Source organism: Macrobrachium rosenbergii, chromosome 5 (assembly GCF_040412425.1).
Source record: "Macrobrachium rosenbergii isolate ZJJX-2024 chromosome 5, ASM4041242v1, whole genome shotgun sequence".
NCBI classification, from domain to species: domain Eukaryota; kingdom Metazoa; phylum Arthropoda; class Malacostraca; order Decapoda; family Palaemonidae; genus Macrobrachium; species Macrobrachium rosenbergii.
The window spans coordinates 17,472,923-17,489,947 of NC_089745.1; the positions used below are offsets into that span (position 1 = coordinate 17,472,923).

General features: G+C 35.7%; 1 protein-coding gene and 1 long non-coding RNA gene across 3 annotated transcripts in view; one reads left to right on the forward strand and one right to left on the reverse strand.

Moving 5' to 3' along the window:
* LOC136838567 (ubiquitin-protein ligase E3C) overlaps positions 1–17,025 on the reverse strand; it is a 416,786-nt gene that overhangs the window by 108,655 nt on the left and 291,106 nt on the right. The window lies entirely within an intron of this gene.
* Positions 1,678–5,364, forward strand: LOC136838563 (uncharacterized). The gene is made up of 2 exons (XR_010853035.1): positions 1,678–1,783; positions 1,964–5,364. It is a non-coding gene; the product is annotated as an uncharacterized lncRNA (long non-coding RNA).

Genomic DNA, 17,025 nt, shown 5'->3' on the forward strand with positions numbered 1-17,025 from the left:
CATCCTTCGTGTCAGACACAGACAAACACTTTCGAAATAATAATAATGTTCGAAATCCGAGATAGGAAATTATATATTCAAGCAGGATGGAAAAACACATTAACTGGTCAATACGTTTTATACTGGAAAATCAGCCGTCAACTTCAATTACTTGACACATGCGGTACACACACACACACACACACACATATATATATATATATATACTATATATATATGTGTGCGTATGTATACGTGTGCGTATGTGCGCGCGCGTCTGTATGTGTACTGACGCGTAATGAAGTGCGTAAGTTTTCTTGCAATTTATGTTAACTGATATTTTGTGAAGGATTATATGTGTGAAATCAGAAATGACCGGTCTTAATTATAAGTACATTAACAAGAAAACTATACTGTAATACTAAGATTTTACTTTCGGGCATTTTATATTATAGTCTTTTATAATTTAGTCTTTTATTTTCATTTCAAGTTTTAAATTTTGGTCTTCGAAAAAAAAAAAATAAAGACAAAAGAGAAAACACGTATTTTTATCCCTTACAATTATGAAAATAAATATAATTATATTTATATATCTTTGTTTAGCTTTATATAATATGACAAGGCATTTTGAAGGCCTTTTTACACACTTGGGAAAAAGTAAAAAAGTACTTTCGCAATAATTCAACTAACCATGTTTTAAAGCTGGTCTTCCTTCTAAATGGAACCCAAGACCGCATAAAGATTTTTAAAGACAAAATGACATGAGCGAATTCCATAAAAACCAGTCATTACTGTGGTATACTAAAAACGAAGGCGAAGGAAAGGAATTTTGAAAAAGAACTGCTTTCCTTTTCTCTAGGGGAGTAAGAAGGAAATGAACTACAGTCTTCCTCTTTTGATAATCCAGATTCATCTCTTGAAAGGACGTGAATTGACCTTCCAAAACTCAAAACAACTTTGGTATCTGGGGAGATGTAAGAACAATCTTAATGATGGATTTACTGTATATCATTCACTGGTTGGAAAGTTAAAAGACCAGAGATGAAGGCACACCAGTGTGTGTGTGTGTGTGTGTGTGTGTGTGTGTGTGTGTGTGTGTGTGTGTGTGTGTGTGTGTGTGCTGGTCTGAAAAGGGCGCGCGTTGCAAAGCCATTTTCGATGCGGAAATGAAAACTTACGCAAGAGTCCCTATGGGTGTGTCCGTGAGTGGGTTTGGTATTTTGGCATGACGGTCGATCGTCATTTACCATTTACCCGTAAATATTCAAAAGAAGCAAAACGGTGTACACTTATACTAAGATATCCAATAAAATCGTCACAGAAGTAAAATTAGAATAAAAATAATTACGAAGAATGACGAAAGAAAAATAAATATCTTGTCAAGGGCAATTAAACTTCTGTAATAAACTGTCGTAAAGTTTCATGCCTAGCAGAATTAGTCTCGGAAATTGAGGCACTGACTGAGGCTCGAAATGAATGAATCTTTAAGAATAAAAAAAAATATATTGTAGATGAATCAAATCCCGCAAGTTCAAGGAAAGGAAGTCGATAGATGGTCATGTCTGGGTGAATTTTAACCTTGGCTGCGTCAGGCCTGTTTCTTGCTCACAAAAATCCCTCTTGCATATATTATGAGAACAAATAGGAAGTAGCGCGGAAGATCAAGGATGAAGATGTTGCAGTATCTGGCAACGATCTGGTCAGCACATATATAAGCGGTTCCGTCTTGGGTTGCAGCATCACATACACACGCATTCAGCCTGACTAACGTTGAATTCTCGATTCTCCGCTGAGCTACATCACGGTAAGTTAGCAAGTATTACAAACTCGCATCCGTTGACTTTTTGTTGCTTTATGTCGACTAATTCATTGCAGAATACTTCAATTTATTCTAATACCCACTAAAATATTATACTGATTACGAAAATTGTAAATGGCTGGTAACACCTTTTATGCTGTAATGGAAAAACATCTTCCCCCACAGGTTTATTAAAAGATGGCAAACATGCGCACTCTCTTCGTTCTCTCGGTGGCCGCCGTGGTTTACATTGCCGTTAGCAACGCTATGTTGGTATGCCCAACGTTTCCGGGATGCTGCGACACTCAGAGCTGCGGAAGTCTGTGTCCATCTTGCGATCAAGAAAGCCATTTCACCATGGGAGCTAAACTCCTTTCCAGCCGACCTCAGCCTTGCTCCCTCGTGGGAAACCTCATCGACCTCCACAATCTCGGGTCATCCTCTGCCCTTGGGGAAATGTTCGACTCCGAACTATTCTGTCTTTGAGCAAACAGATCATCTGAACTGATGAAGGTTCTTGTCTGATTTTTCATTTGACCTCGTATTTCGAGAAGCACGTCGGGCGCGTTGTACCCCCGGAAGAAGTACTTCCGCCCTCTCGACGTCCCAAGAGTGCAAGGAAATGAGATAGGAGGCAGGGCACCGTCGAAACAGTGTTACATCCCTGTAACGACACTCGGCGGCCACGGTGCAAATGTTTCCAAGAGCAGCTGGCAACTCGGGCAACTTAATGAGGCCCTGAGGAATGGCCATGCCCTTTTAGAAAATAGTGGTGCTCACGTGACCTTGCAGCCGCGAGCATCCAGTGAATCATTTCACAAGTCCCAGGAAGTGGCAACTGCGACGTCCCTCCGACCTGTCCTTGCGACCACTCAAGACGAGTAGTGTTTCTGTTGTGAGCCAAGATGCATGTTGCAAATGCGGGAGAAAAATCTTGCGGAGCAGATTGTCTCCCGTATGGCAACTGCGACACCACCAGTAGTCGTGGCTGAACGAGCGAGTATTAGTATACGCGTGAGAAGTCACTCATTGTGAGTCTCTCGTCTGACTCATCTCCCTGAAGTGTGTTTGACGATGATGAAGCTGAAAGAAAGCTGCGAGTGAGGCCCTTCGAGGCTAATTCGTGGGTTTTCAAGGCTTTGTGCTGATCTGTGATAGAGTAACTTCCTCTTTTTATCATTGTCTTTATCTTCTCTCATAATCTACTTACTGTGATGGAATGTTCACATTTCATATCCATCCAAAAAATATACTGCGTAAATTTTCAGCTGAAATTTGCTCTTCTTCAAGTAATGTTTCTACACTCAGAAAAAAATATATTCAATCTTTCATCTCTTGCTACTTTTATCATTTCATTTATTCATTCTTTTCCAATTCAAATTCCATTCATCCACATTCCCATACATCATATCTCTTTCATTTACTGCTTATCCATTCATTTTTCGCTTACTGTCTTCTCACCTACTCATATATCCATCACTCCTTAGCAAGTACGGAATCTCTTTCTCTTTATGCATTACCTTTTGACGCTTATACCTTTCCTAGGGTTGCATATTCATCCTAAATTCATTATTTCCTTTACATCCTAATCCCGGGTTTCCTTGGTTTACCTACGCCTCCCTTATCCATCCTCCTCTGCCTCTCCTAATCCTAATCCTATCCTCCCATCGTTACAACCCCCAAACATTCAGGATTCTCACTCAGCCATTTCCTCAGTTTTCATTGACATTCTCATCGATTCTTCATGCTATGTTATTCCTACTTTTTCATTCCTAGTCCTTTATTGAAAATGTTCCTATTCACCAACTCCTTCATCCCTCAGGAAGCCTTCTCACCTATATCCTCAGTATTCAAAATCATATTCATTCACTGTTCTACTAATATCTAGTTTCCATTTACCATAGTCATGCACAGCATTTCCACTCATGCATGTCATGTTTTTAAATCATTAACCTTTTCATAAAGTTCTTCATCCACATCCTCACCATTCCTACACATTCATAGCCTCATTCTTTCTCAAAGTCATGTTCATCTTGTCGTTTGGGCCTTTGGTACTCTTTCTCATATTCTTAACTATACATGTTCCTGTTAGATTCATTCCATCAGTTTCCATTTCCCTTGGCACTCGAATCATTTGCTTTCCATTCTTCATATCATTTCGTCTCGCAACTTCTACCTGGTCTGCAGCATCCCACTCTTAGTTTTCCACTGTCCTGCTCATTCACATTCTTAGTTTTCATTGTCCTGCTCATTCACATTCTTAGCTCTACAGTGTCATGTTCATCAAAAATTTAACTTTTCCATTCATTGTCTTGGTGATTCATATTCTCATCTTCCCATTGTTCCGCTTATTCACATTCTCAGCTTTTCACTCTCATGCTCAAAAAATCTTTAGCTTCCCATTGTCCTAATGATTTACATTCTCATCTTTTCATTGTCCTCCTCATTCACTTATAGTTTCCACTATCATCGTCATCAAATCCTTAGCTTTCCATTGTCCTGCTCATTCGCATTTTTAGTTCTCCACTGTCATCCTCATCAAATCCTTAGCTTTCCATTGTCCTGCTCATTAACATTCTTAACTTTCCACTGTCATGCTCATTCACATTCTTAGTTTTCCAATGCCATGCTTATCATTCAAATTCTTACCTTTCCATTAAAGTCCTTAACCTTCCATTATGCTCATCAAAATCCTTAGCTTTCCATTGTCCTGCTCATTCACATCCTTATTTTCCCATTGTCTTGCTCATTCACATCCTTATTTTCCCATTGTCATGCTTCTCAGCCTCCCTAGCTTCCCAGTGTCCTGCTTGTCAAGAGCCTCAGCTTTCCATTGTCCTATTCATCCAAGCCCTCAATTCCCATTTTCCTCATCATCCACAAATTTAACTTTCTAGTACTTTTTCATCCATCCCTCCATTTCATTATCACCCGTCTCTTTATCTTTCCATACCCATTATTCATTGAATTCATCATTCCAGTGATATTCTGGTCATCCAATGACCTTTTCTTCTAGTCTCTCATTCACCCATTTTCCCTTTGTCCTTGGTTTTTCATTGTCATATTCATCTAAATCATTTGCAACCTCCAGTACATGTTCATCCGATTTCTTAAATCATTGCTGTTCTGTTTATCCATTTCCTTGTCATCATGGCCTCTGCTCATTCGTTTTCATGTCATCATAGTCTCTGCTCACTTATTTCTTTGTCACTCTAACTCATTTTATTTCCTTCCTTACCTTCGTAGCCCTTCTTCAGTCATTTCCATTTTCATTTTCAATCATCTTTTTCTCGGTGGTATCATTCCTAGCTTCATAATTTTTTCTTAGTCATCCTTCGCTGATATTCACCCTTTCTTTCCATATCCATTCTCTCATATTGTCAGTTTTCTTAGTATTTTTACTTTTTAATTTCCTCCAATCTTACCATAAGAATTTTCCTTTATTGTAATTCAGTGAAAATCACTTGGAAAAAAAAAAGGATGCTATGGTTTCGACAAATCTTTATGCCTTTGTCTATCTGGTTTTATAACTATTTGCAAACTGTGATCAATAAAGAGGAAAGAACGCATTTTCCAACAAGTGTAAACATATCTTTGATTATCCTCGTTAGAAAATATTCAGTGGGTTATATTATCATTATTACAAGCCAATTTGCCACCCTAGTCACAAGTCCAAGGGCCCCAGTAGGGAAGGCAGCTTGGGACAGAAAAGGAATTGAGAAATAAAGCGTAAACCATGAAAGAGAACTAAAACACGAAATAATATAAAAAAAAAATAAGATACAAAAATAAAGAAGACCAATAACAAAGACTACTACTCTTAGTAATCTATTAGTTCAAAATTATACCACATAACTACAAAAATGGTCTACCAACTCCCATCTGCATGTCTGGAAGCAAGGGCTTCATGATTAACCCAGCAAAAAGCAGCACTGAAGTCAAAACCAATCATACGAACTTCATGATTAGAATCTAAGCATATCTTTTACGGCAATGAAAATGGAAAGTATAGCGTCACAAGCACCGGGGCCGAGCTACAAACTAGGGACACATAACTACTTTCAGCATAGGCATTCAGACATTTTGCCAAAAAGCTTTAGGTAATAAGGGAGTTATAGAAATCCGGCAGTATCAACAGGGATAAAGTTACCCTTGCCACACTTACCTTCTGAGTAACATTACCTATGCTCCAACAAGTGCAAAAAAAGAATCCCTTGTGCTTAGCTTACGAAAAATCAATCGGCAACTTTGGAAGTAAGTAATCAGCAGTTTTCGCAAAAAAAAAAAAAAAAAAAAACTAGGAAAACAAAGACAGTGCACCTCTCTGATCTACACCTCCACATCAAGGTTGAGTAATACTCATAGATTTCACTAGATCCAAAACTAGTTAGTTTACGATCAGGAAAACAAGAATGAGGCATACTGAGTTTCTCTTGGTTCTGCTAAATGGTAAACATGCCAGCAAAAAGGATTGCTCTTTCTGCCTCAGAAACATCTTTGAGCTCTGGCATGGATAATCTCAAATGCCATTACACTAAGTACGCAATGATTCACAATATTCCAAAAGGAAGTAGATAACGGACAGATCTGCAATGGGTACGTAAGTGTTTGATTACGAATTTATAAGAGAAAAATTTAAAAATATAGTAAAATCTGAACATCTAATTTTCCCAATAATGTAAACTACACACAAACACACATATATACATACATACATGCACACATATATATTTATGTGTGTATGTACGTAAGTAAACAAATTCCACAAAAAATTACATTTTCTTTGCATTAAACCCTCTTATTTGAGCTCACGCTAAATGGTTAAGAAACCATTTTGACAGACATCGTGTCACTAATTACTGACAATTTCTGTAGGTATGGAAGACCATGAAATCAGTAAGTAATTCTTTTGAGAGGGTCAGTCTTTTAAAATGAAAACTCAGAAATGCCTTATTTCCTCTGTGTTCGTTGAAACTGTGTAGGAGATTATGATCTGCTATCACCTGATAAGACCAGTGTCGAGTCTCTGTCTCTTCCTGATCAGTATACAATCAAGCGTCCATAGGAAAAGAGAAAAGTCACCTAATGAATACCGTTCCTAACTTCTCAACCTATGAACATCTGTTTCTAAGGAATGATGAAAAACAAAATCAGCGAATTTAACATTATAAAAATTCACTTATTTGTCAATATGAGATAAGTCATATGTTAACACACAGGCACTTACTGTGCACATCCATACACACGCAATATAAACACACACATATATATATGTATATATATATAATATATATATATATGTATATATAGATAGATTATATATATATATATATATATATATATATATATATAATTATCTCATGCTGATAATATATATGGAGGTGTGGTTGTATACTAATCAGGGAGAGACCGAGACCTGACACGTTGGTCTTATCAGGAAATAACAGACAATAATCTTCTATACAGTTCCAACGAACACAGAGGAAAGTAAAGAATTTCTGAGTTTTCATTTTGAAAGACTGACCATCTCAAAAGAATTATCTGCCGATTTAATGGTCTTGAAAATTTACAGGAACTGTCTATATAAATACTCCTACACACAGCGTCAACTTTCATTACCGTTATCTTTAAGTAACAATGAACGTAATTATCTTATTACCATCGACACGTCACGAATTTATACGCTTTGTTCTCCGTCAGTCTAGCATTCTTGCCTTCTATTCGTGATTAAGTTCTGTCGTTTTACCTTCAGCATATACAGTATAACGAAGAGTTCGAATTACAGTCGTTTGGCAGTATTTAAAAAAGTAAAAAATAAAAAAAATAAAATTGCTTTTTGAACGAGAACGAGTTAGTATGAATTTAAAGATTGAACATTCTAGGGGGGATGAATATGAAAATGAAAGGGAAAATAGCACGAATAAAACAATAGGCACACAAAAACGAATTTAAAGGCACTGGTGGGATTATTATCTAGGGCCAAGTCATGAAATTCTGTTCTGAATATTTAGGAGCGCTATGTTCTTCGTAAACTCTCAAGATTTTAGAGAGAGAGAGAGAGAGAGAGTGAGGAAAAGTGGGGAGTGATTCTTAGAATACCAGACATCCGCTACACTACTACAGTACTCATAGGAAGTCTGCATGATGAATCAATAAGGAGTAAAAGACAAAAGACTTCAGCAAATACAGTAGTCACCGGTTTTACATTGGCAGAAAAAATCGTGAGGAGCAAAACAGATACAATGAATTTAAAAAGGAAGCGAGACATTCATTGCTACTGTTATACTAAACTTTATTTTTATCATTTAAGGTGCAACATTTGTATTGAGTGTACTATGTCATATCTTCTCAGTTTGTGAAAATATTCTTTGAAAAATGTAATGAGAGAGAGAGAGAGAGAGAGAGAGAGAGAGAGAGAGAGAGAGAGAGAGAGAGAGAGAGAGAGAGTTTATGAAAATATTCTCTGAAAACTGTAATGAGAGAGAGAGAGAGAGAGAGAGAGAGAGAGAGAGAGAGAGAGAGAGAGAGAGAGAGAGAGAGAGAGAATAAATTTCATCACTGTGATGAAGTCTAACCACTTGCATTTACTTTCATCTTAACAGACATCAAAATTAAAATAAAAAGTTAACAAAAACTATTCTTGCAAATGCTGTAATTGACAAGAATTGAATCTACAAGAATAAGTTTTTTGAATTACTCGTTGCGACATAGACATGAACTAACTTTCAATCCAACTGTCTCCTACAACAACTAATTAAGCATAGAGAGACTCCCACCATTACTTAACTGTGCGGTACCTAGCAACATTATTGCACCTGAGATGTTCTCTCTTTGTCTTCCCAGTTTCAGGGCAGAGCCTTAAATAGCGGCCGTTTAAAGAATTTTTTTTTGTTCTTTTTTTTAGAAAAGGTCTCTGACCGTGCTATGAGTCAAACGGCAAGACAGAGTAGGGGTCACCCTAGTCAGATATAAATTCCTGCTCCTCGTTTTATTATTAGAACAACCGCCAGGAAGCTGTACGAAAGGGCGAAATTGATTTCGATTTTCTTGTGCAAGATTAACGATTTCAATTTGACTTTCTGAATGCTATTACGGGAGATCAGTGAGCTTTATAGAGATAATTTTCCCTACTGTTAATATCGCGACTGATTTCCTTTGTCACAGATACATTGTTTTTGGAAAGGTCAAAAGGTTTACCTCAAATAAGCGTTTTTACCATACTTTAAGGACGTACTTTCAACATTTTTGATTTTGCATTATTAGTACACTTAAATGAAGCTCGGTGTAGAACATCGATCATTTGGAAAAGGAAATAAAAAAAAATGAAATATGAGCTCCGTAAGTTAAAAGTCGTTAATGGAGAAACATGAAAACAGGTTAATTGCATCGGCTAACCAGTGGATGGGATAGAAAGGTATTATCAAGGATGCCTTCCAAGCTTTTAGTAAGAGCAAAATCTTTAGAAAACCGAAAATATCAATGTAAATTAATAATCAAAATTAAATTTATAGAGAAAAGAAAGTTACAATGTTACAAAACAAAATCACCTGCGTGGGTGTTTTGTGCTGTTCTGAAACAGTTATTTTACCAGTTTTTGTCTGATTTCCCGACTTACGCGGATTATACCACACGACAATCTAGTACATTTTGAATGATATACTCCGCACTTTTTCGATAACTCCTTGTCTGGAGAGTTTTCTTAAATGACTCGGGGAATTTCACGTGCCAATTATTATTATTATTAACACCATCGCATCTATTAATTATTATTATTATTACTATTGCTATCATGATCAATGACTACAGTATAGTCGTTATATAGCAGCAAAAAAAGAAAATAATTTGGGCAGGGTTTCGAAAAAAGAGAATTTCTCTACTGCAATTACATACCGCAATAATACTGCAATAAAGAAATATTTGAATAATTCTTGATACCGCCCCTGATAAAATGTTAATTGCACCTAATTTTTCCGCTTTCCCTACAATTTAAGTGGACGTCCCTTTTTATAGGTATTTGTAGCTAGAATGTATCAACTGAAACCATATATTATAAGGAAATCATAAGAAGAACTTCTGGCCTAGGCGTTATAGCTCATAACTCATGAAACTTAAGACACTTCATGATAACGAGGGCGCAGCGAGACGGAGAAGCGAGCTAGGACTAAAGCAATTAATTTATTTTGATCGAAAAATCTTTGTCTAGGATCATTCCTCAGTTCCGGGAGCTACATATGGGTAAAGTGAATACCATTAATTAAAAGAAAGATAATGCCTCTGTTACCCGTCTGAAGACAAAATTTCAAATAAATAATTTAACAGAGAAAAAATAGACATTTTAACCATTTTCTATGTTCACCACGTCGTGAAAATGACACATTTTCTCTGAATGCAAAGACCGGTAACCTTAGCAATGATTTCTCCCATCACGATACGCATAACACTTCCACGGCCTTACACAAAATAATCACTGGAATATTATCAGGGATAGTAAATGATCAAACTTTGCTGAGACAAAGAACATGAATATAATATGCGACATATCATGATGGTGATAGATGCCGTTGACCTTCCCGGTCATGTACTTGAAATTAATTCAATTCAGAAGAATTGATCTCTACTTAAAAATAAGAATATAATGCAAATTAATAACATAATTATTTATTCCGGCTTTACTCCACCCATGCTACTTTGTAAAGTCGCTTGTTTTACTTATTTTTGTGTAATATATATATATATATATATATATATATATATATATATATATATATATATATATATATATATATATATATATATATATATATATATATATATATATATATATTTTTCTATTCACTATCAGCTGGGCTCCTGGGGCCATCAGAATGGTAAGAGGAGACAGATTTACTTGAAAGAGAACTAGAAAGGAGACTAGAGATAAGTGGAGATTAGTGGAAGTTAAAGCACAGGAAAGACATGGGTGAAGAGATTTTGCAAGATGCCCTTTGCATTACCCAGCACAGGCGATGCTACCCATACATACATACACACACACGCACACATATTAACTTTATCACGTACACAATTGTTCTGTGCATCAGTACAATTACTAACAGGACCTCATTCAAACTGGATGGTATCTAGTGGAGATACCATCCAGTTTCAATGAGTTCCAGTTAGTAATTATATATATATATATATATATATATATATATATATATATATATATATATATATATATATATATACAATGTGTAGTCACTTTTCCAGATATATGTGTATTCGTAATAGCCACTTTGACCTAAATTTCCAATTTCTTCACAATTCTTGGACATGCTCATAATTACAAACCTTGAATCCGAAAAGATCAAGCGAAAGATCAGCAGCTACCAGCCTTCCATGCTGGCAGTTTGTTTTTCTTCCCTTGTTCTTCATTTTAGATTCAAGTCTTTAGTGAATGGCGTATCTAGAAATAAAAATTAAAAGAAACTGACCTTAAGAAGTAATTGTGGATTTTAATAATATATTTTAAAAATGCGTCCACATATATATGATCTGGAAAGTTAGTCTGGCATTTAATTGAAAAGGCAGCAGTGTTAATTTTCTAGAATACGTATCTGGAAAAATTTCGTACGGTAATTTAGAATATAAAAGAAAGGGAGGTGCGAACTTCATTTGCATAACAGTTCATATAACTAATTTATGTCCAATCATCCAGGCCAAAAAAAAACTAATTATAGAAAATTTTAGCTTTTCTGGTAATGATGATTTGGGTGGATCTTTAAGCGGATGCAAATAGTATTGGCAGAGGAAGGAACGCTGCTAACATTATGCAGAATTTTAGCACTTCATTGTTTGTTTTTCGTCATTTACACACTATGATTAACACTGTTCACTTTTGAAAAACGAGAAAATCTTAATCTTCGTATTTATGTTGTGCTTTTGTTGTGTCCGATTTATAAACATCTAGTATCTTGTGGTAATAACGCTACAATAAGGAGAGAGAGAGAGAGAGAGAGAGAGAGAGAGAGAGAGAGAGAGAGAGAGAGAGAGAGAGAGAGAGAGAGAGAGTTTTTAAAAGCTAAAATTGACTTTCCAGTATTTATTTTATGAAACTTTTGTTGCTGAAGACTTACAAACAAGCAGAACCTATTGTTCAGAGAGAGAGAGAGAGAGAGAGAGAGAGAGAGAGAGAGAGAGAGAGAGAGAGAGAGAGAGAGAGAACAGCACTCATCAAAAAGGTTAATATCCTGCTAATGACTGTTCTTGTCTTCCTGATGAGTCATTAATGCATGAGGCATCCGTTGCCAACCACAGACTGGCAAGCAAAACTCAAAATTGACTTTTTTCCTCTCAGTTTCGAACACTTAAGTGAAAGGCTCTATTATAAATCCCTTCTCTTCATCAGCAATTATGTTTATTTTCAATATATATATATATATATATATATATATATATATATATATATATATATATATATATATATATATATATATATATATATATATATATATATATATATATATATATATATATATATATATATAATTATATTGATCAATATTTCTTTAGTCGTATTAAATATACGCATAAAGAGTTTTCAGTCCCATAAAGTTTCAAATTCAAAATTGTTTTTACCGTGATTCGATTCCCTGTATCTTATCGATCATGTGCGCTTTAAAACGTTTCCTATGTTTAATACCAGTTTCACTCTTGCTTTTAATTCTACTTTAAACATAATGTAGCCTGAGTAATTGGTGATCTTTTTCTTATTGGAAAAATTTATGCTTTTTGAATATCCTAAAAGAACGAAGTAGACTGGAATGAGCTCCAGAACTTTCTTGGGCGATGGTACCATACATGATGACCGACTTAGTACTGGAACAGAGCAAGATCAAAAGCTCTAAGAACAAAGAGTAAGCAAACATGTTCAGAACAAATGGACAGAGGACAAAAGGAGTGTTAACACTCTTTAGTAATAACCTGACATTTTCACCTAACCATCATACGTAAATCCCACCCTATGCCACATAAAATATGAAAGGGCAAGAGTACTCTATCTAGGAATTCTAGAGAGTAACCTCTGAAATAGTGCTTGAAAAAGAGACTTGAACAGAACTTCAGATAAACCAAATGCAAAAACACAGATCAGCAAAAGTTTTCCTAGGACAGAAACAATTTCTTGTTATGATACAATGCTCTCGCATCCAAATGAAATAAAAAAAACTAGAAAGTAATCGTAACATTTCAAAGGTGCTTTCTGCATCACAAGATCATAGTCAGCCAGAATCATATCAGGTAAACCAAATTACCAACGGACATGAATACCTGAACATCAGTACCTTCAAAAATATAAAATATTTTGACATAAAAAGAGATTTGATCAGTTTTGGTTTTGCCCACTGCATTGTAAGATGCTAAAAGCTTAACACAGAACAATACTGTTAACCAACAATAAGCACAAAAAAAGAACTAATTCATCGAACATTTGAATCAAATCAGCTATTCTTATTTCTTGCCAGCGGACACTGAAAATACTTTAGACAACCTAAACATTTAAGATGAAGGAGATTTAGATGGAATTCCCTCTTATTTCCTACTGTTCTGCCAACTTGACTGTTACAAATATTCTTGAAGTACAGACACTACCTAAACCTTTCTCTACGGGTTAAACGATACAGAGACCTTGAATATTACTCTTTCTGGTGGGTTACTTGCAAATTACGTCACAGGATATCTCTATATGATTACTCAAACACAATGACACATCTTTCATTTGCTTTCTTATTATGCACCGGAGGAGAGGGACCTTGATAATGACATGGGAAAGTAATGTTACGCGTAGGAAAGTGACGAACAGAGACATTTATTATTCAGTACTGAACAGTAAGAGACTAGACTACTCGAAAGGAGAGGGTAATAAATAAGAAAGAATAAATTAACAAACGAAAATATAAGGCTTTTATTAGAAGTCGATAAAGGAAATAATTTAGAAAATGCTTTCTCCTGTCAGTGTATCTACGATGACGGACGATCAGAATGGCAGTTGAATGCACAGAAATTTTCATATTGTTACACTTGAAGGTGGAGTAAGCTACATTTGTAGGCTAACGAGCAGACGAGACCTTTATAATAAGAGCAGGAAGAAGAAATGACCACTATCTCATCTTTCCATCTATCTGTAATTTTGTCTGAGTCGAGATGAATTATGGACTTTGCCAACAGAAGAAAGGACATGTCATGGGTGAAATGAATGTTACGAACACACTTGTGGTGATTAGCCATTCCGACATTCCCTTCCAATTCTCATCAGAAATTCATAGATCGCCTTCAATAAGCTTGGCAGTAACCCCAAGACCATTTTGCTGCCGTTTGCCTTCCATTCTCTTTATATGAATATCCCTCTTTCGCCGGGTGGCCTTCGCTGACATGATGGTAATTAGAGTAATGAGATAATGCTCTGACTGTGTTGTCCCAGATATTCTTCAGCAGCAACGTCTTGAGGGATTTGTCCGTGTTTTTTGATGGACTATCAAGTAACGATGTTAAAGAGCTGGAAATAAGTGACAAAGAAAAATTGGAGACAAGGAAATAGTATCTTGGGTCTCACCTCTAACACATATATCCAACAAAGGTTTGCCAACGTAAGAAATCCTTACTATTTAGCAATATGATTTTTAATTTTATCAAATACCATAATTAACTGGGACAGACTCGACGAATGGAATGGGCGGGATCATAACAATAACACAAGAAGAAAGGAAGAAATTCGTAACTGCATGAATAAACGAATAACGGTTTCTACCCTTTCTATTGAAAACATCCATTCACAGGTACCGCTGTCATATTTCTTGATTTATTTCAGTATCATTTTTGAGCTTTATGAAATATTAATTTTCGGCCATAATCTTTTGACATCAAAAACAAATGAGGCTGTTGAAATACTTTCAGACTGAATTTTTGGTTCTCAGGCATTTCTCTCAAGTGAAACCAGGCTTGTTATTTGCTTCTATATCTTGTAGTTGCATGCTCTTTTGCTGTCTGTTTAAATAAAAATATTTTTGAGTCTAATCGCACAATAAAATCTAATTTATTAGACCTGTGATGAAACGTCCGGTACCATACGCTGTAAACGGTTTTCACAAAATTAACTTTTATTTGCAGTAGGCCTATCTTTCATTTCATAAACGAATTTTTAAAGAAATAGTTTATATTTGCCATAAAACCAAACGTTTTTGATAAAAAAATAAAAGGCTGCTACACTAAACAGATGATGCGTCCTAACATTCCGACGTCTCTTAAGAACCTAGGTCTTGAAGAACTGTAAAGTTATAGAACGAATTAATGATAAAATAAAATCCTAGATATTTTCTGATTCAAAACTTATATAAAGAGACTAAGATAAATAACAAATGAAATCATAATTAACGAGGGCTCATGTACAAACATGCCGGTCTCTTAATTATCTGAAATTTTCTTACTGTAACCACGAACACTTCTGTCTTTATAAACAAATTTGTAACCCTATTAATACTCCTTACATTGTGAAGGATCCTACTGAAAACTTTTCATTGTGGACCTTATGACCGTCTTCTAACAAAAACACTTTATTTTTCGACTGGAGGATCAGTATAAACACATTTTATTAATGACATAACTATCTGAAAAAATCCTCTAACTACAAGAATGTAATCTCTGGTGTTCCCCAAGGTAGTGATCTTGCCTCATTACTTTTCTTATGATACATGTTTCGGTTACTCTTTTTCTTTTGGTCTTCCGCAGCTGACTCGTACCTTAAAGTGTTAGACAAAGACTTGGGGTTCTAGTAAGTTTCGTGTCACTGATCTCTAGCACCTCATTTCAACTGGCTCATTATGAATGCAGTATATATTATAATTCTGATCATTCTCGGCATTCAGATCTTCCAAGACTGGTAATATCTTCCATCAAGCCGTACTTTATATTCAGTTAATTCTAACGGTCTTGCCATTTATTCCGTTTTCTGGAGTTTATATTCCTGTTGTGACCAGACTGTCGAATGATCTTCCAAACCCTTCTTTTGAATTGTTAGAAGATCAAACTTGGTGCAAATATTACTTGTCGACTAGGATGATAATACTCTCATTATAGTTCATTTATAACTTGCGTTATTTATTTTACCTTGTTATTTATCTTCTTGTTATTTATCTCATTGTTTTTCTTTGCCTTTTCGCTCCAGAATCTCATTCTTTACCTCTAAATTTCCTTTTCTGTACTGGACTGCATTTATTACTGGGACCATTGGGCTTCTTGCATTCTGCTTTTACCCGGGTTTACCTTAGACTACTTACGGTTTTATGTACGTCTTTCCACCGGATTTTCTTATTTTTGGGTTAAGGTGTTTACCTCTGTATCAAACTCCTTTAAGAGCTACTCTTCGGAGTGGACGCACGGGCTAGCATAAGGCCAGTATTGTCTTAGAGCAGCGGTAATGAGATATTCGAATACTTTTCTTTGTAAAGCCTGACACTTGCATACCGGTAGTTTTAAACGATGAAAATTTAGGTTGCTTTAGGCCCATAGGTATTAGGTTCCTTACTTTTCAATCAATATACCATTATTATTATTATTATTATTATTATTATTATTATTAAAACTGTTACGACTAATTTCTGTGATATCTCTTTACATATATTGCCATTTTCTGATCACTAAAATGTTTTTGGTTAATCTACGATGCGATCTTCCAAGGCTGTAACAATGAAAAACGAGATGTTATCCTTGGCAACAAATCTTTCAGATCTTCATCGATACTCATCAGAACTTGATCATTCAGAAGGGGCCATCTTTTGGATGTTTACACTCACTTTCATCGGAACCTGTCTGACAGTTCTCAAGGTATTATGATAATACATACCCAGGCACACATATACACAAAAAGACACAGGTGACAACACGAGAACTTTCAGAGACCGCAAACTTCTACCAGGTCTCAACAGCCCACAAAAATCATCATTTGCTGCCAGTCACAAGACTCATCTTGGGTTAAATTTTAGTGAAAATTATAACAAACAAGCTGACCCCTAGCAAATACGATAACCTCCTCCTTTTTTCAATAAAAAAATCTTCCAAATTGGGGGCAAGAATAATTTTCTTCTTCATGGGTCCCATTCATCTGAAGCAAGATTAACTTAGGCTGCAGTCGAGCTAATTTTAGGTCACACAAGGTAGTTAAGAACGGGGGCTGGAGGTAGGGTTTTAGGGATGACTGGAGGATGGATTTGGGAAGG